We start from the raw sequence: 24,980 nt of genomic DNA on the forward strand, positions 1-24,980 counted from the left end.
GATCATTTCATTCCAAAGAGGAAGAAAGATTCTAAAGGGAGTAAGAGGCAACTGTGGCTGACAAAGGAAGTTAGGGATGGAATAAAACTGAAAAAAAGGTGTATAACATTGCAAAGAGTAGCGGAAAACCAGAGGATTGGGAAACTTTCAAAGGACAACAGAAGGGCAATACGGACTGAAAAGATGAAGTATGAGGGTAAGCTGGCCAAGAATATAAAGAAGGCGAGTAAAGCCTTATTTAGGTATGTTAAGAGAAAAAGATTAATAAAGACAAATGTGGGTCCCTTGAAGGCAGAAACAGGTGAAATTATTATGGGGAACAAGGAAATGGCAGAAGAGTTGAATAGGTACTTTGGTCTGTCTTCACTAAGGAAGACACAAACAATCTCCCAGATGTACTGGAGGACAGAGGATCTAGGGAGACAGAGGAACTGAAAGAAATTTGCATTAGGCAAGAAATAGTATTGGGTAGACCAATGGGACTGAAGGCTGATAAATCCCCAGGGCCTGATGGTCTGCATCCCAGTGTACTTAAGGAGGTGGCTCTAGAAATAGTGGATGCTTTGGTGATCATTTTCCAATGTTCTATAGATTCAGGATCCGTTTCTGTGGATTGGAGGGGTAGCTAATGTTATCCCACTTTTCAAGAAAGGAGCGAGAGAGAAAACAGGGAATTATAGACCAGTTAGCCTGACTTCGGTGGTCGGGAAGATATTGGTGTCAATTATTAAAGAAGTAATAATGGCGCATTTGGATTGCAGTAAAAGGATTAGTCCAAGTCAGCATGGATTTACGAAGGGGAAATCCCTCTTGAATAATCTTCTGGAATTTTTTGAGGATGTGACTAGTAAAATGGATGAAGGCGAGCCAGTGGATGTAGTGGATCTGGACTTTCAGAAAGCCGTTGATAAGGTCCCACACAGGAGATTAGTGGTTGGTTGGCAGACAGGAAACAAAGAGTAGGAATAAATGGGTCCCTGTCAGAATGGCAGGCAGTGGCGAGCGGAGTGCCGCAAGGCTCGGTGCTGGGGCCGCAACTATTTACAATATGTATTAATGATTTAGATGATGGGATTAAAAGTAACACTAGCAAATTTAACACAAAGCTGGGTGGCAGTGTGAACTGCGAAAAGGATGCTAGGAGGTTGCAGGGTGACTTGGACAGGTTGAGTGAGTGGGCAGATGCATGGCAAATGCTGTATAATATAGATAAATGTGAGGTTATCCACTTTGGTGGCAAGAACAAGGAGGCAGATTATTATCTCAATCGTGTCAGATTAGGTAAAAGGGAAGTGCAACGAGACCTGGGCATCCTTGTACACCAGTCACTGAAAGTAAACATGTAGGTACAGCAGGCAGTGAAGAAAGCAAATGGCATGTTGGCCTTCATAATGAGAGGATTTGAGTATAGGAGAGAGGTCCAACTGCAGTTGTACAGGGTCCTGGTGAGACCACATCTGGAGTATTGTGTGCAGTTTTGTTCTCCTAATTTGAGGAAGGACATCCTTGCTATTGAGGCAGTGCAGCGTAGGTTCACGAGGTTAATCCCCGGGATGGCGGGACTGTCATATGAGGAAAGATTGGAAAGATTGGGCTTGTATTCACTGGAATTTAGAAGGATGAGAGGGATCTTATAGAAACGTATAAAATTATAAAAGGACTGGACAAGCTAGCTGCAGGAAAAAATGAGTTGTGAATTTGTGGAATTCTCTGCCACAGAAGGCAGTAGAGGCCAATTCACTGGATGGATTTAAAAGAGAGCTAGATGGAGCGATAGGGACTAGCGGAATCAAGGGAAATGGGTAGAAGGCAGGCACGGGTTATTGATTGGGGATGATCACAATGAATATCGGTGCAGCCTCGAAGGGCCAGATGGCCTCCTCCTGCACCTATTTTCTACGTTTCTATAGCAAATGTCAATTTCTAATCGGCTGTATCAGCCCCATTTAAAGGGGAAGTGTTTGTGAGTGAGTGGGGAGCGGTGTCAGCTGGAGCTGAGCGTTTCCCCTCTCACAGAGCACGTTCCCCTCAGCCAGCAAATCGGGTTGAAGAGTTCGCATCCTGCAATGTTTAATGAATCATGGAGAGCAGGTGCTGAAAGTGTGGCGACACTGAGACCGGAATATAATCAGCCTTGGCTGGAAGCGAGAAAGAAAAATCACAGCGGTACAAAATCGGGGCTCGTACTCGACGCGAAGTCAAATGAAGGCAGGAGCTCGGAAGAGAGCGGCGCGGCGGGAGAGTTGCTGTCTTACAGTGCCAGAACTCCGGGTCCGATCCTGACTACGGGCGTTGCATTGTCCGGGGTTTGTGCTTTATCCCCATGACCATGCTCCGGTGGCTTCCCACTATCCAAAGATATGTAGGCGTGCAGGTTAATAGGCTTCTGTAAATTGTCCCTAATGCGTAGGATAGAACAGTACAGGTAGTCATACCTACTATGTCCTGTTGTGCTGAAGCAAAGCAAGAATTGCATTGTCCTAGCAGGGACACATGACAATAAACTCTCTTGAATCTTGAACCTTGAGGTGATAGTTTGTCAGCGCGGACTCTGTGGGCCGAACGGCCCGTTTCCACGATGTTTCTCTAATCTAGACTGAAAAGAGTGATGACAAGAGCGCAGACTCGTGATATTTTCAGCCGCTGTTTCAGTGGGCTCCTCTTGCACTGTATATATTTTTTCCAACCTGGCATCCCCTGACTTGCACAGGCAGGAAACAACTTGCCTCGCAGTGGGAGCCGCTCTGGCGGTACCTCCGCTACACAGCGAGTGTGTGAACCGCGGCTTCGCATCCAAAGCAGAGAAGGAGAAAAGAAAAAAGAAACAAAAGCAGAAAATGCTGGGAATAGTCAGCAGGTCGCCCAGGAGCTGCTGTGATCGACGACTCTCTGTCAGAAACTGCAGTGTTTGCAGCATGTCCCTTTACATTTTAAATGGTCTTTCGTTTTGATTTAAATAACTTAAAGAAAGGAGCAAGAAGCGTACATTCGCCCCAGAACCCAACGCTTATTGTCCAGATCCACTTTTCATGCTCGCGGTCGATCCGCTAACCCCCGGGTGACAGAACATCTCCCACATCTAGCACAACAGCATTCAATCCTTACCCAATTACATTTCTCAACTTCGTCTGAAAATACTACAGAAACCTTTATTTGGTGAGTAAGCAAACACTTAACAGACCGAACCCATGGCTGTGAACAGTCGCCCCTCCTGCTACACCAGCGAATTGCAGAACGGGGCAACTTAATTGAAGGCAGAATTGTATAATAATGAAAATGACAACGCGGGACATTCCCTGGGGTCCTCGGCGGGTGACGCTGACGGGTCTCTTCTCATGGGATCTATACCTGATCCCACGTGTCCGCAATATTCCCACATTCAACATTTCCTTCTCTTCAAACCGACCAATCCGCCAGATAGATGCATAAAAATGCATAAGCAAAAACAATAATTGGTTTAAATAAATCGCATACTAAGTGGAGTTAAATCAAGATATTCAGCTTCATTGTAATATACGGTGTTTGTTTCTTGATAGTAATAGTTGTCATCTTCAAGTTGCCTGATCCGGTCCAATTACAACCATTTCAATAAAAATTACTCCTCACTGTTGGTCACCGTGGCCAGACTATACTATGTGGAACTACAGGAATGTTATATGGGAATTCCAACGCACAAGATGGCAAAGTAGTGGACTCGGCACCAGACTTCTAGACGCGGCGCTAACTCAAGAAGGCGGCATCTATCATCAAGGATCCTCAGCATCTGGTTCATGCGCTCTTCTCACTGCCACCATTGAGCAGAAGGAGCAGATACTTAAAATCCCACACCGCCAACTTCAGGAACAACTGCTTTCCGACAACCATCAGGTTCCTGGACCAACCCGCATAAATTAAATTAAATTAAATTTCTTTATTTATATAGCACATTTTTAGTCAACTTGCATTGACCCCAAAGTGCTTCGCATAATTACATCCACACACACAGGCAAAGGTGGGTGAAGTGTCTTGCCCAAGGACACACACAGGCAAAGGTGGGTGAAGTGTCTTGCCCAAGGACACAACGACAGTATGCACTCCAAGCGGGATTCGAACCAGCTACCTACCGGTTGCCAGCCGAACACTTAGCCCATTGCGCCATCTGTCGCATACACTAATCCCACCTGGACAACGGAACACCTCTTGCACTACCATGGATTTGTTTTCTCAGTGTATTTTTGGACTAATATCGTAATGTTTTTACACAGTCTTTTAGAAATTGTTTGTGTAATTTATGTTTCATGTGTATCTGAGTGTGCGTGCCTGTGATGTCGCAGAAAGCAAGGTTTTCATTGAGCCTGAACCTCACCGTATTGTACCTATGACAATAAACTCAATTTGACTTGGCGTTCTATGGTTTCAAAGCTTAATCTTTTCCATGAGAAGTTAAATGTAGCCCATGCCGGCTTGGTGAGGTGGATGTCAACGATCCCATTACACGACTCGTTTGGACAGCAGTTCTTCATTCAGAAACTATTGAGATCTAGGATCTTGGCGCTTGTGGCTAAGGGGATCAGGGGGTATGGAGAGAAGGCAGGTACGGGATACTGAGTTGGATGGTCAGCCATGATCATATTGAATGGCGGTACAGGCTCGAAGGGCCGAATGGCCCGCTCCTGCACCTATTTTCTAAGATGTTTGCAATCTGGATAACAATCCCTCCAAACTGCAGTAGACAATGCCCTCTGAAATTTCGAGGCGGGACCAGGTAAATTTTTAAAGACCCATCTTTAAAAACTATGGGTCAAGCCCGATTCTGGGCTCCACACTTCAGAAATGATGGCAAACCGAGAGACGCAGATGAGATACAATGGTCCCGGCGACGAGGCTCTGTACTTCTGTGCAGACACTGCGGAAGGTGGTGAAGGGGAGGGGGGTGAAATCCTTAGCACGGAGAACATTTAAAGATTCGTATTGGTCTTAAATCTCCTAGGAGATTTGACAGGATAGACGTTTGATAGGAGAAATGTCTACAGGACGGTGGGTACCCAGAGCTGGGTTCAGAAAAAGGATCAGCAAGCACTTTCTGTGATTTGGAGGAAAAAAAAGTTCAAATGGGTGCAACAACCCGCTTCAAAAATATCCAGGGGAAATGGCGAAAGACACATGAAATGTGCCGCATCAAAGACCACCAGCCAGGCGTCAGTTTCAGCTTGGCTTCACTGCTGAGAACAGTTGAATGGATTTATAACCAAACGTATGTTGTTTATTGCTTCGTGGGGGAAAGAAATGGATGTTTTACGTTTCTGGAAGAGTCAAGAGAGTTTAATTGTCATATGTACTGGCCAATAATACTTTACTGGCCAATCAGTCTGAAGAAGGGTTTCGACCCGAAGCCTCACCCATCCCTTATCTCCGGAGATGCTGCCTGTCCTGCTGAGTTACTCCAGCATTTTGTGCCTACGGCCAATAATAATACCATTAGTAACCATCAATACTAGGTAACTAGACCATTATAGTCTGAACCGAAGTTAATAGTAGATCACTCACAGTTGCTGAAGGTTGTGGTTAGTGCTGTACAGTGTTCAGGAGTGTGATGAATGTTGGGGTGAAGCTGTTCTTGAACCTGTAAGTCACGGTTTCCAGACTCTGTGCCCTCCTTCCCGGTGGTACGAGGGAGATGAGAGCGCGGCCAGGGTGATGTGGGTCTTTGGTGATATATGTACATCTCTCCGATTGGGGTGGGGGGGTCAGTCCCCGTGACGGCGGAGCGGCCAGAACCCGTGACGGACCCGCAATGTCTACCACTCCAAGCTGCCTGCCTTGTTTCCTGTGCGTTCACGCGAATTGGTAATGCTAGGCCATGGTGCAATCAGTCGGCGGTACACAAAAATGTTGGAGAAACTCAGCGGGTGCAGTAGCATCTATGGAGCGAAGGAGGTAGGCAACGTTTAAACGTTGCCTATCTCCTTCACTCCATAGATGCTGCTGCACCCGCTGAGTTTCTCCAACATTTTTGTGTACCTTCGATTTTCCAGCATCTGCAGTTCCTTCTTAAACAACATGTAACCAGTCAGTATGCTTTCCACCGGGCACCTCTGGAGGTTCGATGCATCTCTATTAGAAACTCTCCGCTGGAGTCTCGCCTGAACTGTTGGCTTTCAAAGCTTCCTTCCACCCCCGTCCAGCTAATGAACCAATCGAACATCCACCAAGTGCCAGAAAGCCCACACAGCTTTTCCCTTCTGCCGCCGAATGTTGGTATTGTGGAAGGAAATAAAAATTGAGGAGCCAAACATGTTCAGAAGTGTCTAGCATAAATACATTAAGTCACTTAAAAAAAAAGAACAGTAAAAAAAACATGTGCTACCAATGGGAGTAAATTAGCTGGCAGAAGCGTTTTATTCTCATGTGTTGTTTATCAGCCTCAAGCCTGCCTGTCTTGTCCCAGCCGTGGAAGAGCCTACGGGACCCACGTTGGCCTTATCGGCCGCAACATTGTCGTGGACGCAAGTAGTTCACGATTACGATGGACTGTCTCAGAAGGGGAGGAGTAATTATGCCCCTGTCCCACTTAGGAAACCTGAACGGAAACCTCTGGAGACTTTGCGCCCCACCCAAGGTTTCCGTGCGGTTCCCGGAGGTTACAGGTGGTTGCCGGAGGTTGCAGGTAGTGGAAGCAGGTAGGGAGACTGACAAAAACCGCTGGGAACCTCATGGAAACCTTGGGAGGGGCGCAAAGTCTCCAGAGGTTTCCGTTCAGGTTTCCTAAGTGGGACAGGGGCATTTTAGATAGATAGATAGATAGATAAATACTTTATTAATCCCCTTATTCAGGGGAAATTCTGATGTTAAGCGTTGCAGCAGGGGATGTGAAGAGCAGCGATGGCGAATATCAATGATAGTGTGTAGGAAGGAACTGCAGATGCTGGTTTAAATCGAAGGTACACATAAAATGCTGGCGTAATAACTCAGCGGGACAGGTAGCATCTCTGGAGAGAAGGAATGGGTGACGTTTCGGAACGAAACCCTTCTTCGGACTGATGTCAGGGGAGTGGTCGGGACAGAGATAGAATGTAGTCGGAGACAGTAAGACTGGTGGGAGAACTGGGATGGGGGAGGGGATGGAAATAGAGGGGAAGCAAGGGCTATTTGAAGTTAGAGAAGTCAATATTCACACTGCTGGGGTGTAAGCTATCCAAGAGAAATATGAGGTGCTGTCCTCTAATTTACACTGGGACTCACTCGGACAATGGAGGAGGCCCAGGACAGAAAGGTCAGATTGCGAATTGGAGGGGGAGTGCTTCTTCTTCTTCTGTCGTATGTCTTTTAGACCTGCATCTCCGTTGAGGCGAGCCAGGCCAATGTGTCATCGTCCAGGTCAATCAGACCTCGTTCACCATCCGGTGGACGGTGTTTGGGGCTACTGGTGACGATGTGCTCCACTGTCTGTGTTGGGTCCCCACACTCGCAGGAGGCGCTGTCCACGAGGCCCCACCTCTTCATCGCTACTCCATAGCGTCCGACGCCTGTCCTCAAGCGGTTGAGGGTTGTCCACTGCTTTCGGGGCAGGTCCTGGCCAGGGACGTCCATGGGGTCATTGATGTAATGGTGTAGCCTAGATGGTTCTGCTGACTTCCACTGGTCTCTCCATCTCGTCTTGACCCAGGCGGCCTTGGAAGCGTCAGCCGCTGTTGTGCAGAGCAGCTCTTGGGCTTGCGTGGCAAAGGGGCGCCGTGACTTGAGGCGCACACGTCGTGGTATCTCTGTGATGATCTGATGGAGGAGGCGGGATTCACTGGTCTGTGCCTTTCGAGAGAGGGCCAGCGTGGCTGCTTCTCGTCTGATATTGGCCGGCGCGATGCCAGCGAGGACAGGCAGTTGGTTTACTGGGGTGGCTCGTAGGCATCCGGAGACAGTCCGCAAGGCGCTGTTGAGGGCAGCATCCTGCTTCTTGGCGTAACGGCTACGGCACCAGACCGGGGCGCAGTACTCGGCGGCTGAGAACACCAGGGCCACTGTGAACATGCGCAGTGTCTTCGTCGTGGCTCCCCATGTGGTGCCGGCTAGGCGGCGTATCAGTGCGGCACGGGCGCTTGTCTTTGCCTTCGCACTTTCCAGGTGTTGTTTGAATGACAACGTTCTGTCGAGCTTCACACCGAGGTACGTGGGGACGGGCTGGGACCGTAACCGGGCGTTATCCACCATGACGTTCATGTCGCGGGTCGCTTCCCTGTTGTTGAGGTGGAACATTGAAGATGTTGTCTTACCCATGCTGAGCTTGAGGCGCCAGTTCCTCAGGTATGAAGACAGGATGTTCATGTCTTCAGAGAGGCCCTCTTCTGCTGCTTCCCAGGATGGCTTAGTGAGTAGCATGGCCAGGTCATCAGCATAGCCATACTTCTTTGACTGGGTTGCAGGCAGGTCATGAATGTAGATGTTGAACAGCATTGGTGCCAGCACTGAGCCCTGAGGGACGCCGTTCTTAAGTTTCCTCACCCTGCTGCATTGCCCGTTGCTGGTGTGTACCCTGAAGCTGCGGTTGCTCAGCATCTCCATGATGAAGCTCACCATGTGCTTGCTGGGATGGTTTCCAGAAGCTTCATGTGTAGTCCACGCAGCCGGACAGTATCATATGCAGCTGTGAGGTCCAAGAAGACAGCGCCAGCCTTCTTCCCTGCCTGGAAGCTGTCCTCTATGTCTTGGCACAGGAAGGTCACCTGGTCCGCCGTTGACCTACCGTTAAAGTGCTGAGCAACCGGGAGATCAGGTAGGTTCAGGCGGACTGAGCAGAGGTGTTCAGCAAAACGATCATCAAGCCTGCGCTTGGTCTCGCCAATATACAGGAGTTTACACCTGCAGCAGTGGATACAGTAGATGAGGTTGGAGGAGGTGCAAGTGAACTGCCTCACCTGAAAAAGACTGTTGGGGCCCTTGGATGGAGTTGAGGGGGGAGGTAAAGGGACAGGTGTTGCATCTCCTGCGGTTGCTGGGGAAAGTACCTGGGGAAGGGGATGAATTGGGAGTAGGGGATAGTCTTTACAAGAGGCAGGGTGGGAAGATGTGTAGTCTAGATAGCTATGCAAGTCAATGGGTTTGTAATGGATGTCAGTCAATAGTCTGTCTCATGTGATGGAGATTCTCAGATCTAGAAAGGGTAGGGAGATTTCGGAGATGGTCCAAGTGAATTTGAGTGCAGGATGGAAATTAGTCGTGATGTTGATAAAATCAGTGAGTTCTGCATGGGTGCAGGAGGTAGCACCGATGCAGACGTCAATGTAGCGGAGGTAGAGTTTGGGGATAGGGTACACCTGGAACAGAGATTGTTCGACGTACCCTACAAAGAGGCAGGCATAGCTGGGGCCCATGCGAGTGCCCATAGCTACGTCTTAGATTTGGAGGAAGTGGGAGGATTCGGAGGAGAAGTTGTTAAGGGTAAGGACCAGCTCTGCTAGGCGGAGGAGAGTGTTAGTAGATGAAAATTGACTGGTTCTGCGGTCAAGGGCTTTAAGACCTTCCTGGTGGGGGATGGAGGTGTAAAGTGACTGGACATCCATAGTAAAGGTGAGGGGAGTGGGGGCCTGAATAACCGAATGCATTGAAGAGACAAAGAACGTGTGAGGTGTCTTGGACATAGGTAGGGAGGGATTGGACCAAGGGGGATAGGATGGAGTTGAGGTATGTGGAAATTAATTCAGCGGACGAAGAGTGTGTGAGGTTTCAGGATAGTGTCATGGAAGAAGTCATGGAGGGGCTGGAGAGTCGGTGTAAACAGCAACGAAGATCAGTGATGGTGAATAAGTCATGATGGTGAAGGGGAGATCAGTGAGAGCAGAGATGAAGAACAATAGTGGTGAAAGTGATGGTGGGAAATGGGAGAACAGTTGAACAGAGATGAAGAACACTAATGGTGAATGTCATGATGCGGTGGTGGTGGTGGTGTGAACAGTGATGAAGATCAATCATGATGAAGAGGTCACGGTGAGGATTTGGGAGTCAGTGATGGTGAAGAGGACATGGATGGGAGGACGGTGAGAGTAATGATGATGCACAGACTGTTTATATTGCCGAGACTGGGGCAGCTGACACCTCGGCCTCGTGTTACATGGTTTTTTTTCTGTGCTATTAATGTTCCGGATTCCTGGTGAGACAGACGTCCAGCTAACCAAGATTTGCAGGATTTCCAAAGAGTCGTTCATGGTGAGAGCTGAAACATTGTCAGGTCTTGATGTGAGAAGAGACTGCACCTCATACAACCAAACCAAATGCCACTCTGCCAAATGTAGGGAAGATGAAAGGAAAGCGTTAAACGAACATGTCACAGATATTGAAGATAACTGCTCATTCTTGCTTGAAATTGTACAACAGAAGGTTTGCCCTGCTTAGTGGAATATGGATTTAAAGGGAACATTTGATTTGGTACTAATTAATTCCCTGTAGGTTCTATATTATCGTTTAATAGGAATAGCTGTCAAAATAGAACACACTCCGCTGTCACAGTATCCTTATAATAAGCGCTTTCCATATTGCTGGTTAAAACTGAGCTCAGGTAAGGATATGGTTAGAAATAGCTCTTAGGGCTAACGGAATCAAGGGATATTAGGAGAAGGCAGGAACGGGGTACTAATTTTGGATGATCAGCCATGAACATATTGATGGCAGTGATGGCTCGAAGGGCCAAATGGCCTTTTCCTGCACCTGTTTTCTAAGTTTCGAAGTTTCTAAGATACTTATACATGTCCGGGAACAAACAATAATCTCTCGACCGACCTCTCGACTGAAACGTCACCCATTCCTTCTCTTCGGAGATGCTGCCTGTCCCGCTGAGTTACTCCAGCTTTTTATGACTATCTCTAGTAACTTAGCTTGCTAAATCAACATGATGTTCCTTCTGATTTTAGATGTGGTCATATGTCAGAGAGAGAATTAAACGAGTGCAAGGAATCCCACAGGAAGACACGAGCGGTAGTGCTGTGCAGAACAAACTCCACCCCGAGATAAAAGTAACTCCACAGGCCAGGCAGCGTCTGGGTTGCAAAAACAGTTAACATTTCGGATCACAAACCTTTCATCAATTCTGAAGACAACTCCCTCCACAGACGCTTCTCGATCAGCAGTGTTCCCGATATTTTAAGTTGGATTTGCAACAACTATGTCTCCCACATCGTGGCGCTCCCTCGGCAATGTCTCTCCCGCAGCCCGGCGCTCCCCCAGTTTTGCTCCTTCCATACGCGGTGCTCCCTCGGTATTGACCCACCCATTGTCTGGCTCTCCCTCAGAATTGCCCACCCATTATTCGGCACTCCCTCAGTTCTGTTCCTCCCATAGTCCGGGACTACAATCCCGGGCTATGGGAGCCACCTTAACTCCAATTCGAGTGGAGTGGCTTTCCTGTTAGTCCCATCTTTCCAGCCGGAGATCCTCAACTTCCTCAAGGTGCAGGAAATTGTACCAGGCTGGTTGCTGTATCTGGCCATGTGCCTGGATGGCATGCCATTACACTTTATCAATGTGTACGCCTCCAAGATCGGTGCAATGCACACGCGCCTAACCTGGGACGTGACTATTTTGTTGAATACCATCGACCGTGGACTGTTTTGAGCTGGCCGATGCGTGGCGGAATTTCCATCCTGAATTTAGTGCCTTCTGGTACAGGTTTGAGGATGGTGGTTCCCGTATTGACTGCTTGTATGTGTCCAAGGCCTATGTCTCTTGTGTCTCGGCGGCCACCGTGAGGCTGGTGCCGTGCTCGGACCACTGCCTGGTGCGAGTGGACTTTATCCCAGCACGCACATGGGAAGGGTCGCATATTGGCATTTTAATAACAAGCTGCTGGAGGTTCGCCAATTCCGGGATTCGGAAGTTCTGGGCGAAGTGGAGAGAGAGGCAGGGGCGTTTCCTTTTCCTAAGGCAGTGGTGGGACGTGGGGAAAGCCTACGTCCGTCAGTTTTGCCAGGACTATGCGAGGGGGTCAACCAAGGGGCGGGTCTCCGAGATCCGAGAATGCAAAGAGTAGGAGTAAACGGGTCCTTTTCACAATGGCAGGCAGTGACTAGTGGGGTACCGCAAGGCTCAGTGCTGGGACCCCAGCTATTTACAATATATATTAATGATTTGGACAAGGGAATTGAATGCAACATCTCCAAGTTTGCAGATGACACGAAGCTGGGGGACAGTGTTAGCTGTGAGGAGGATGCTAGGAGGCTGCAAGGTGACTTGGATAGGCTGGGTGAGTGGGCAAATGCATGGCAGATGCAGTATAATGTGGATAAATGTGAGGTTATCCACTTTGGTGGCAAAAACAGGAAAGTAGACTATTATCTAAATGGTGGCCGATTAGGAAAAGGGGAGATGCAACGAGACCTGGGTGTCATGGTACACCAGTCATTGTAAGCAGGCATGCAGGTGCAGCAGGCAGTGAAGAAAGCGAATGGTATGTTAGCATTCATAGCAAAAGGATTTGAGCATAGGAGCAGGGAGGTTCTACTGCAGTTGTACAGGGTCTTGGTGAGACCACACCTGGAATATTGCCTACAGTTCTTGTCTCCAAATCTGAGGAAATACACTCTTGCCATAGAGGGAGTACAGAGAAGGTTCACCAGACTGATTCCTGGGATGTCAGGACTTTCATATGAAGAAAGACTGGATAGACTCGGCTTGTACTCGCTAGAATTTAGCTGATTGAGGGGGGATCTTATAAAAACGTACAAAATTCTTAAGGGGTTGGACAGGCTAGATGCAGGAAGATTGGTCCAGATGTTCGGGAAGTCCAGGACAAGGGGTCACAGTTTAAGGATAAAGGGGAAATCATTTAGGACCGAGATGAGAAAAAAAAATTCCACACAGAGAGTGGTGAATCTCTGGAATTCTCTGCCACAGAAGGTAGTTGAGGCCAGTTCATTGGCTTTATTTAAGAGGGAGTTAGATGTGTCCCTTGTGGCTAAAGGGATCAGGGGGTATGGAGAGAAGGCAGGTACAGGATACTGAGTTGGATGATCAGCCATGATCATATTGAATGGCGGTGCAAGCTCGAAGGGCCCAATGGCCTACTCCTGCACCTATTTTCTATGTTTCTATGTTTCTATCGGACGGCTTGAGAGAGAGTTGCTAAACTCGGAGTCTCGCCTGGGTCGGACTGTTGGGAATTCGTGTGAGTGGGAGGAGTACCAGGAGAAGTAGGGTGCGCTGAGGGACTTGCAGCTTAGGAGGTCCCCGGGCGTGTATGTGATGTTGCATGATCTGGACCGCGCCTCCCCCTTTTTCTTCTCTGTGGAGAAGTGGCGAGGAGCCCACAGGCAGCTCGTTGAGTTGCTTGTGGATGATCACTCCTCTGTCACAGATCCAGAGAGCATCGGTGCCCTAATCGGTCTTTCTACAGGACTGTTCTCCGCGGGTACATCTAGTGGGGATGCGCAGGGGGTCCTGTGGGAGGACTTATCTGTAGTGTGCAAAGAGACGACTGAATGCCTCGATGATCCCTTGACTGCTACCCTGCATCAGTCTCCAGGGCTGGATGGGCTGACAGTAGAATTTCTTATAGCCTTCTGGGATGTCCTGGGGGGTGACTGTATGAGGGTCCTGGGGCAAAGCCTGGTGACCGGGGAGATGCCCTTCTCGTGACACAGGGCAATTGTTGTCCTCCTGCCCAAGAAGGGTGATCTCCGCCTTTTGAAGAACTCTCTCCTCAGCACAGATTACAAAGTCTTTGCACGGACAGTGGTGAATCGCCTGGGACCCGTGCTGTCCCAAGTGATCCACCCGGACCAGTTCTACACAATCCCGGGCCGATCCATCCAGGACAATATCCATCTGGTCCGGGACCTGATCCATCTGTCTCAGGGGGCTGGTCAGTTGGTCGCCTTTCTCTCCCTTGACCAGGAGAAAGCGTTTGACAGGGTGGATCACGACTACCTTCTTGGGACCTTGCAGGCGTTTGGATTTGGACCGCACTTCGTGGCCCGAGTCCGGCTTTTGTACGTAGCTGCGGAATGCCTTGTTAAGGTCAACGGCTCTTTGTTGGCCCCCGTTCACTTTAGGAATGGGGTACGTCAGGGATGTCCCATGTGTGGCCAGCTGTATTCCATCTGTGTAGAGCCATTCCTGTGCCTCCTCCGGAGGCGGTTGACAGGCCTGGCTTTACCGGGGCCAGGGATGGAGGTGGTTCTCTCGGCCTACGCCAATGATGTCCTTCTGATGTTCACCGACCCTGTTGACCTGCGGAGGATGCATGAGTTCAGCAGGTTTTCTCAGCTGCATCCTCCCTCTGCCAGGATCAACTGGGGGAAGTGTTCTGGTCTCTTGGTGGGTCAGTGGGAGGTGGACTCCCTGCCCGAGGAGATGACAGTTTATGCGTGGAGCACCACACACCTCCTCTACCTGGGGACTACCCGAGTCCCACTGAGGGGGCTTGGCCAGCAAACTGGCAGAAGCTAGAGGCAAAAGTCGTTGCCCGGCTAGGGCGTTGGTCAGGCCTCCTTGGAGTGCTCTCTTACTGGGGGAGAGCATTGGTCATAAACCAGCTGGTGGCCTCCATGTTGTGGTACCGGCTGGCCACTCTAGTCCCGCCCTCTCTATTTGTCACCATGATCCAGAGGAGGTTGGTGAACTTCTACTGGGGAGGGAGGAATCATTGTGTGTCTGCTGGAGTTCTGAGTCTCCCGTTGGAGGAGGGAGGTCAGGCACTGGTTTGTGTCTGTACCCAGGTGGCAGCTCTCCGTCTCAGGACCCTGCGGAGGTATATGTATTCCGAATGTCCTCCTAGACGGCACGCGCTGGCGACGTACTTTTTCTGCTAGGGTCCAGGAGGGCACACAGCTCCCGGTAGCGGGCATCAGTCGTCACGCTAGGCGGGAGTTACCTGGCTTTTATCGAGATATACATAAAGCCAGGAATCTGGTCACCTTCAGCCAAGGCGCTGCTCCATAGGGAGTGAGTTGTGGCTGAGAGGGCGGCCTGGGTCCCTTCCCGAGAGGGAACATGAGCCAACTTTCCGAGTTGCCCAGCGTGCCATTCCGTCACTGAGAGGTGCTTAGTGTACAGGCTGCACACTCTGCACTTCCTCACCCTTGTCTTCCATCCAGACACGCCCTGGCGGTCCATGTTACCACTTGATGGTGGGAGTGGTCCTCAGTGGAGGTCTCCCTATCAGAGAGTCCTCCCCCTTTACATCGGGGTGGAGAGTGTTGCACATGGCTGTGGCCTGTAACAGGAACATGCGCTGGTTCACAGACTCACCAGCCATCTGTCACTTCTGCGGTGAGGAAGAGACCGTGTTCCATTTGTACATGCAGTGTGAGAGGTTGCAGCCCCTGTTCGATTGCCTGATGGGGCTGATCGCCGCGGGAGCTTGAGTGTTTTGTTGATAAAGTTGGCGTAATATTAATTTGATGATCGTTTGTTTGTAAACCTGTCAACATAGGCAGTCTTTGATTGTGTTAATACTCTATGTTTATTTTTATTTTTTGAATAAAAGTATTTGTATAATAATTTAAAAAATAGCCCGGCGCTCTCTCAGAGCTGCCCCTCCCACAGCGAGCACACCCTCAGTCCATCTCCACATGCTTTAGTCCTATCCAGCCCATTGGGTATTCATTTACTTTCACTACATTACGAGGAGCTATGTTAGCAGACGGAGATCGGACATGATGACCCGGAGCGGTGTCAGAAAGAGGGGGGGGGGGGGGGGGGGTTAGGTAAGGGGGAGGGGTGGGGGGATGGGTCTGAGCTCTCTCGGTACAATACGGAGGGCGCGAGGGCAAATGGTTTCCAAATGGGCTGGATTGTTCCCGATGTTGGGGAAGTCCAGAACAAGGGGTCACAGTTTAACGATAAAGGGGAAGTCTTTTAGGACTGAGATGAGAAAAACATTTTTTACACAGAGAGTGGTGAATCTCTGGAATTCTCTGCCACAGAAGGTAGTTGAGGCCAGTTCATTGGCTATATTTAAGAGGGAGTTAGATGTGGCCCTCGTGGCTAAAGGGATCAGGGGGTATGGAGAGAAAGCAGGTACAGGATACTGAGTTGGATGATCAGCCATGATCATATTGAATGGCGGTGTAGGCTCGAAGGGCCGAATGGCCTACTCCTGCACCTATTTTCTATGTTTCTGTGTTTCTATGGTACATGGCGAACAAGACTAAAACAGGCAAAGCCGGAAATCTGACATAAAAAGTGTTGGACTGAGGGAGCGCAGTGTTGTGCGAAGGCGAGTGCTGAAGGAGTGGCGCAATGTGCGAGGGGCAGAGCTGAGGGTGTGCCGAACTATGCCAGAGGCAATGCTGAGTGCCCTCTGTACCATCGAAGATGCTGATTTCCTGATGTGACTCTAGTCTAAAGCACATCTTCCATGCACAAGTTTTCCCCCTCAGTCAGTGTTGTGAAAGCAGATGATTTGCTGTTTGTGGGATCTTACTGTGCTGAAAAATAAATGGTGTGGGCTTCAGTCGTTGTAAAGCCCAGATGATCATGAGAGACGCCTTAGAGATGCAGATGTTCAGCTCTGAACATCTGCAAAGAAGCAGCAAAGGAGTGTATGTCCATCTGACAGATTGTAAAAGGAGAGGCCAATTAGTAACACATTCCAAAGCTGTAGAACTGTTCATATGTGGAGTGATCGTTCCATCCACGGAAATGAATGTTGCGCTTTTTTTTTCTGAAACACTAGGTGCACTTTAAAAGATTCGCCTCTGCCGGGGTCAGTTTCACACGGTATCAGTTCAAGCCACTTCATTCTCTGTCAGAGTTCTAGTCAGTATTAAATGTCAAGCTAATCACCTTAATTCAATCTGCTCTTTAAAGGATAATTAACGTAGTAACATGACCAGAATATCAGAGGTCAAATTATTTCAAATAATTCATTATCACGAAATAGCATTATGCAAATCTGGTAAGATATTAATGTGCCATCAGATTGCTCTGGGGAGCAACAAATAACACGAAGGCTCTTGTTGCCATGGAAACAGTCATCTACCGAGAATAGTGTACACCTCTTTAAGTGCTGAACTTTAACAATAATGAACAGCCTTGTATAGATATTGGAATTCCCAAAAAATCTCCAGCAAGACTTCCTATGAGTTTATACATTGCCTTTGGCATTATAAAAACCTCTCGAGTTGTTTAATAGTAGTGTGGTCAAACAGTATGTGACACCAGTTCACAGAGGAGTTGGTCAGTTCAAAGAGGCAGAAAAGAAGGCTGTAGGGAAAGTGTCCCAGAGGTTGTGGTCCTGGCAGCTACAGCAAGGTCTTCCTGCGTTGGAGCACTGGAAACTGTGAATGCTGAAGTGGCTGGAAATGGAGAACAGGGCTGTGTGGAATTACTGAGCAAGGTAAAGTCCGAAAAGGCATTGGAAGCAACGGTGATAATTAGAAATCTGAAGCCCTACATACATACTGTCAAAAATGCACCAGTAGCATGCTCTGCCACTCAGTAAGATCATGTAATGGGTGACCTGATTGTAATCATATCCTTTACTACCCACAGTCCCACACAGGAAAGCCCACATTCCCACACCCAGCGCTCCTCACTCCCAAAATTCCCACAGCCAGGGCATCTCAGTCCCGACAGACCAACACCAAGGGTTCCTCATTCCCCACAAATCCACTCTGGGGGAATCTTAGTCTCGACAGATCCGCACACAGGGATCCTCATTCCCCACAGCCCCATACTGAGGCCACTTCACTCCACATAGTCCCATACTGAGGCCATCTCACTCCCCACAGGATACGTCACTCAACATAGAAGACCCTGGGCTCCCCACTCCCCACAGATCCACACAAGGGGTACCTCACTCCCCACAGATCCACACCCAGTGCACCTCACTCCCCACAAATCTCACCCTCTCCAACAAAGGTTGGTGAAAAGGAAAAGTGGTTCAGCAAATGTGGATGAGAGGAGGAAATTGTCTTCATGCAATGAGTTGCTGTGATCTGGGTGTGCTGCCTGAGAGAACAGTGGGTGCAGGAATGCTCAAATGAAAGCTGGATACATTTGCATAGAGGTGACATTTGCTGTAGGGAGAGAGCAGGGTAGTAGAGGGTCTTTGGAAGAAGTCAGTGAGCCAGACAACTTCATCCTACATTAGATTATTCGAAGATTTTGATTCTCCTTCTTTCTTCGGACCTGATACCCAGTGTGATTGCGGGCAAGACCTGCCACCGACCTCCGCCTCTTACCCTCGGATCCTTCTAACCTGTACATTAAATGGATCCTTTTTATTCCCACACCTGATGAGAAGTGGTGGGTCTCATCAGTGACAATAATGAGTCGGCGTACAGGATGGAGGTGGAGCTGCTTACAGAGTGGTGCAGATCTCACAACCTCACCATCAACATGGATAAGACGAAGGAGATGGTGATTGATTTCGGGAGGGCTGGCAAACACCATCATACATCGATGGTGCTGCTGTGGAGAGGGTTAGCAGCGTGAAGTTCCTGGGAGTTCACCTAGCGGACGACCTGACCTCAACGACCAACGACCAACACCACAGCAGTGATCAAAAGAGCACAGCAGCGGCTCCACCCCCTCCGAAGACAGGTCTCCCTACTGTTCACCTTATCACCTTCTACAGGGGCACCTACGGCATCACTTCCTGGTTTGGGAGCTGCAAGGCTTACGAACAAAGACAGCTGAACAGGATAGTGAAGACAGCCAGTAGGATCCAGCCACTCCCTTTCCTGTTGGAGATCTATCAGAAGCGCTGCATCAGCAGAGCCATCTCCATCATTAAGGACCCTTACCACCCCTCCCACCACATCTTCTCCATTCTGCCATCTGGGAAGAGGTACAGGAGCATCAGCTGCAGAACCAGCAGGATGCTCCACAGCTTCTTCCCACAGGCAATAAAAATGGTTAACGGACTGTGTCCCCTCCCCATACACATACACCCCCACATCTAACCTCGCCCAACACTTTGACAGCTGGACACCTGTCAAGGTAAAGTCACTGTTCGGTTTGAATGTCTGTTTTTAGTTCTATTTTAGGTCGATTTTAGAGATGATAATTTTTAACTTGTATGTATTTATTTCTGATTTAATTAATTGCACTGACAAAAACTGATGAGAAACAATTTTTTGTTTCTTCTGTGTATGCAAGTACTCGGTGAAATGACAGTAAAGTGAATACTGAATACTGATACTGAATACCTCAGGCACTTTCCTGCTGGATTTACATACCCTGACACACCACAAAGCTTTCCCATGAATTATAGGAAAGGCATTGGTGGATACAGACCTAATTCAGATAAAGAGAATTCGTGTAAATAGACTGTATGGTCAGCTTAGACAAGAGAGGCCAAATAACTTGTTTCTGCACTGCATGGTTCTACGATTCTGTGATTGCATGAACTCACAATTCTAAATCAACTGTTCAGAGCTCTCCTATTACAGAAGCACCTGCAATACACTGTGATGTCTTGAACAGGGTGCAGAAACCATCGTCACATAGTAACTGCACCTGATACAAGGTACAGGATTAGTAAGGGTTCTTAAGGTTCTTAATTATAAGGGTGTCAAGGGTGATGGGGAGCATGCAGGAGAATGGAGTTGAGAGGGAAAGATAGATCAGCCATGATTGAATGGCAGAATAGGTACAATGGGCCGAATGGCTTCCGAGCGGATTGACCTACAGTATGAACAGGAAATGCGATCATACTGCATCACTGTGCTGACAACGCTGCCTCAAGAAGGTTGAATCTATCATTAAGGATCCCCACTATCCAGGCCATGCCCTCTTCTCACTGTTATACTGTCGGGCAGGAAGCACAGAAGCCCCACACCACCAGAGTCAGGGACAGGTAATATCCTACAATCATTAAGTTCTTGAACTGACCTGCACAACCCTAATCCTATCTAAGCAAAGGAACACTACAGACTAACTCTTGCACTACCACAGACTTGTTTTCTAAACATGTTTTGCACTAATGTCTTGTTTTTGCAGTCTTTACTATTCACTCTCTTGTAATGTACATGTGTATGCTTGTATAATTTTTCCACTTTGAGTGTTGTCTAAGTGTTGGAGACTACCCGTAGCTAAAGAGGATAGGAGCTTTTTAAACATTACATATGCTTGTTTGACAATATTATCTCAGTATTACACAGTTTCCTAGATCATCAAAAAGCTTATGTTAAGCTTATGTTATGTTTTACTTCGGAGTCACGTGAGTGACTACGTGAAGAACCTGTCCAGCACGCATGCGCGACATGAGCGTTCACGCAGTGCAACAGCGACGAACGGGAGTACAGGTGCTCCCGCTACAGTTTAAAAAAGACGGACCGTCAGGTAAGTTTATTCTGAGGTCGTTTTTTTCGAAAAGAGTTGCTTTGTTTTGTCTCACCAGGTCGAAACAACTGGAACATGAGCAAAACAAAGCAAGCCAAGAAGTCCGACCCCCGTTCGACCCCAACGGAGGAGCGTCCCATCAGTGGGGGGTAAGAGGCGGTAGGACCGCACACCCTACGGTCCACCATCCCCGACACCGAGACGAGCCCAGTCCCGCTAGCGCAGCCTGAGCAGTGGGCTGGATGTAAATCAACGCGGAAGACAAACCGGCCGGTGGTATCCGACTCTTCGGACGGGGACAACTCACCGCCCGAACGTGGCAGAGACAGCCGCATGGAGCGGCTCATGGAGCAAATGCTCCAGCGAGACTTGCTTCGGGAGCTGGAGCATTCTTGCAAAGGGAGTTCAGGCACTCCCGCCACAGTGCCTCACAAGGCACTGGCCATTGCTTCACCCTCAGCCGAGGGCAGCGTTGGCGACCAGAGCTGGGCTGGTCAAGAAGAGGGGTCACTGGCCGAAGATGTCGGGAGTACGCTTGGGGTACAGGACCAGGAAGAGTTGCTGGGTGTGGTAGACCGCTACGTGGCAGCTCCACGAGCAGGACGGCCATTAGAGCCAAAACTGGTGGCCAGCGTTGATTACCTGTCCTTCAAGCCCCTACAAGAGCAGGTAGTTAATGAGGCAGTAGAGCTGTATTCGGCCCCAGAGAATTGCGCCTCGCTCAACGTGCCGGCCGTCAACAGCCAAATCTGGGGGCAGTAACATCCGCAACCAAGAACTCAAATTACAGCGGATTCTCAGGCTCCTGACGTCAGCCATCACTTCCTATGCTCGTTCCGTGGATGGGGTGGAAATGACCACGAACCAGCAGGATACATTAGCACTACTGTGTAACACCCAATTCGAGATCAACAACCTCCTTAAGGAGATAATAAGACCTGCCCTCAACCCGAAATTCGCAGGGTTGTGCAAAACACCGGCCTCAGAGCCACAAATCCTGCTCTTCGGCAAGGACCTCTCCAAAAAAGTGAAGGACCTGGAAGAGGAGTCCAAAACATTTGGCCTCATGAGGGCAGGCCCCGGGACGAGCAAAGCCACAAAACCCAAGCGGCAGTACCCCACCTCGTCCACCAGTCGACGTCAACCTCATGGGACTGGTGAAAGCTCGGGGTCCGCACATTACTCCCGAAAGCCTTTTTTAGGCCAGGGCCCAGAGCGGACCCCATGGAAAATGCGCCACACCAAACCAGCAGTACATCAGACAACACATCGTCTGACGAAGAAGCAGAAGAAACACCCGTAACCATGGAGGTAGGTGGGTCTGGTTCCTACCAGCATATAAAAAGTGGGGGTTCTATACTAACAGGATGGAGATTACACCTGTTTGTGGAAGCATGGAGGTCTATCACGAATGATAAATATATACTCAATAGCATTTGTGGATACAAAATAGAATTTGCTCAAGAGAACATGCCACCAGTTCAGCATACACTCCAAAGGGTATTTTCCCTCTCAGTTAAAGAAAAACTAGAGGGCCAAGCAGAACTGGTGAGACTACTCACAAAGGGTATCATTGAAAAAAACAATCATGAACCCTTGGAATTTGTCTCAAATAAATTCACCAAAACTAAAAAAGATGGTGGATGTCGCATCATCATTGACTTAACTTCACTAAATATGTTTGTTAAGTATATACATTTCAAAATGGAAACGTTTGTAACTGCCAAACAACTGATTTCCAAAGGATACTTCATGGCAAGCATCGACCTTATAGATGCTTACTATTCAGTACCCATTCAAAAGGATCATCGCAGATACCTGAAGTTTACCTGGATGGGGCAACTATGGCAGTTTAAAGCGTTGCCTAATGGCTTAACATCAGCCCCAAGATTGTTCACCAAGATATTAAAACCAGCCTTGGCAATATTAAGAAAACAGAAACATATAGTCATGGCATATCTTGATGATATCTTAATAGTAGGCAAAACCATGGAATTGGCTATATCATCTGTGTCAGCTACCAAACAATTGTTTGAAACCTTGGGATTTGTCTTACATCCAGATAAATCTAAATTGACGCCATCCACAACCATGGACTGTCTGGGATTCGCAATTAACTCAGTCCACATGTCTGTAACGTTGCCAAAAGACAAAGCAACAGAATTGGCACAAACATGTAACAATTTAATGGTCAACGATCGACCAACCATTCGACAAGTGGCAAGAGTAATTGGGGAAATGGTAGCAGCATTTCCAGCTACACAATTGGACCTCTGCACTATCAAAACTTACAAAGAGCAAAAGTGCAGGCGTTAAAACGGCATGCAGATCACTTTGACCGAGTCATGAAATTACCCACTGAAGCAATATCAGAGTTACAGTGGTGGATAGGGAACATTTGGCATAGTTCCAGCCAAAATTCTTCTTTTATGCTTTTCCTCCCTTCTGCCTCATCAGTCGGGCACTACGCAAAATACAGATGGACTCTGCTTCAGGTATTTGATAGTACCCGACTGGCCTACACAGCTATGGTTCCCAGTGGTCCTTGACATGATCGTCGAGACCCCAATGACTTTTCCCAGTAGCCCAGAATTGCTAACTCACCCAGTATCAGGCATAAGCCACCCATGCCACGATAAAATTAAACTCCTGTGTTGCAGATTCTGAAAAGGCCTCTGCTGGGCCTGGGATTGTCAAAAAACACCATCAACACAATGACAGCATCCCACCGCGTATCCACAAGGAAACAATACTTGTCAAGCATCAAGAAGTGGGAAAAATACTGTTCGGACACAGGAACCACATACTCAACTACAACTGTACTGGAGTTCCTGGCAGGCCTTCACCACAATGAAGGACTCAGCTACAGGGACATTAATACAGCCAGAAGTGCTCTGTAAGCCTATTTAATTCAGGCACCAGGACAACAGGCCATGGGATCCCACCCGCTGGTGGTCAAACTCATGAGAGGCATATTTAACTCCAATCCCCCCAGACCTAGGTACACCCAAATCTGGGATGTCAGTGTGGTCCTGACATACCTTATGTCAGGTCACCAGCTAGGTCCCTCACCCTGGAACAATTAACTCTGAAGACGGTCATGCTGATGGCACTTGTGTCCGCACAAAGAGTCCAGTCACTTCATCTATTACGATTGGACAACATGGTTGTAACACCAGACCGTGTCTCATTTACAATCCAGGGGCTGGTCAAACAGAGCAGGCCAGGAACATCAAGCCCAGTCATGGAATTCCGGACTTACCCACCTGAACCACGGTTATGTGTCATGACCCACTTATTGAACTATATTGACACAACAAGAATTCACCGAGGGAGGGAAAAAGCCTTATGGGTCAGCCATAAGAAACCTCATGGTTGGGTGACGAGCCAAACTATTTCAAGATGGCTCAAGCAGGTGCTGAAAGCTGCTGGTGTAAATACTAACGTGTATAAATCTCACTCCACTAGGGCAGCATCCACGTCAGCGGCTAATAGAATGGACGTACCTATGGACCACATCCTGGCTACACCGGGGTAGTCTGGGGAAAAAATGTTTCAAACTTTTTATAATAAGCCGTTGGCAAAACCTGCATCATTTGCAGAAAAAATATTAGAATCTGCAAATATATAATTTAAGCCCGGGGGAGCAATTTGTTTTTGTTATTGTTTAATAAACACCATTTTTGTTTTTGCAAACAGATTCATGGTTGATTACGATAACATACTTCCTCCCTCGAATGACTTCGGCAGTGAGTGAAGTATGAACTGTTACACGGTTTGAAATCACAGAGCTTTAAAATCTTCACGTAGTCACTCACGTGACTCCGAAGTAAAATAGAACTTACCAGTTCGAAGTTTGATCTGTATTTTATGAGGAGTTACGATGAGGGATTACGTGCCCTCCGCTCCCACCCTCAATTATAGAGATCAACTGATATTTAAGTTCTCCTTTTCTTTACTATGTTTATTTCAATTATTGTGTCTTTCTGTGATTCCACACCGCTGCTTTGAAGTATGTCGCGCATGTGAGCTGGACGGGTTCTTCACGTAATCCCTCATCGTAACTCCTCATAAAATACAGATCAAACTTCGAACTGGTATGTTCTCGTTTAATCTTACTATTTTGATGCATTCACAACGTGAGACTAAGCCTACATGTTTGTAATGTTCAGATGAATTTTTCAACTGACACTTCAAATTTCAAGCTGAACTGTTTTGGTCTGTGATGAGATAGCAATTTGTAACATCTTCACTAACAAATTACATTATCACCAATGTTTGACACTTCTACTTTCTTAGATATCCTTTATGTTTAAGATACAACAATGATGATTTATTAATAATCAATTGTTTCTCAATCATAGATTTCATTCATTGGAGAAGATTTGAAAATGCAATAATTGTTTTGATATTTCAAGGTAACAGAATAAATGAGCATTAAATTATTTGAGATTTCTTGCAAAATCCAACCATTCTACATGGCAGACCTGCCTCAATGTACAAGGGACTGGACGCTGTTCATTGTACCATAAATTAGGAGTGGAAGGAAGAGGAAGGTGAGGGCAGGCAACAACATGTACGAATTCAGACAGTATTTCAACAGAGCAATATGGCTGCTCTGCTTGAACTTAACTTCCTTTTACTCGTTTCTAAGGATGTCAGTCCTGAAAAGCAACAAGTTCCAGTTTAGGTTTATTATCATCATGTGCACTGAGGCGGAGTGAAAA

Source organism: Amblyraja radiata, chromosome 4 (assembly GCF_010909765.2).
Source record: "Amblyraja radiata isolate CabotCenter1 chromosome 4, sAmbRad1.1.pri, whole genome shotgun sequence".
In the NCBI taxonomy this organism is placed as follows: domain Eukaryota; kingdom Metazoa; phylum Chordata; class Chondrichthyes; order Rajiformes; family Rajidae; genus Amblyraja; species Amblyraja radiata.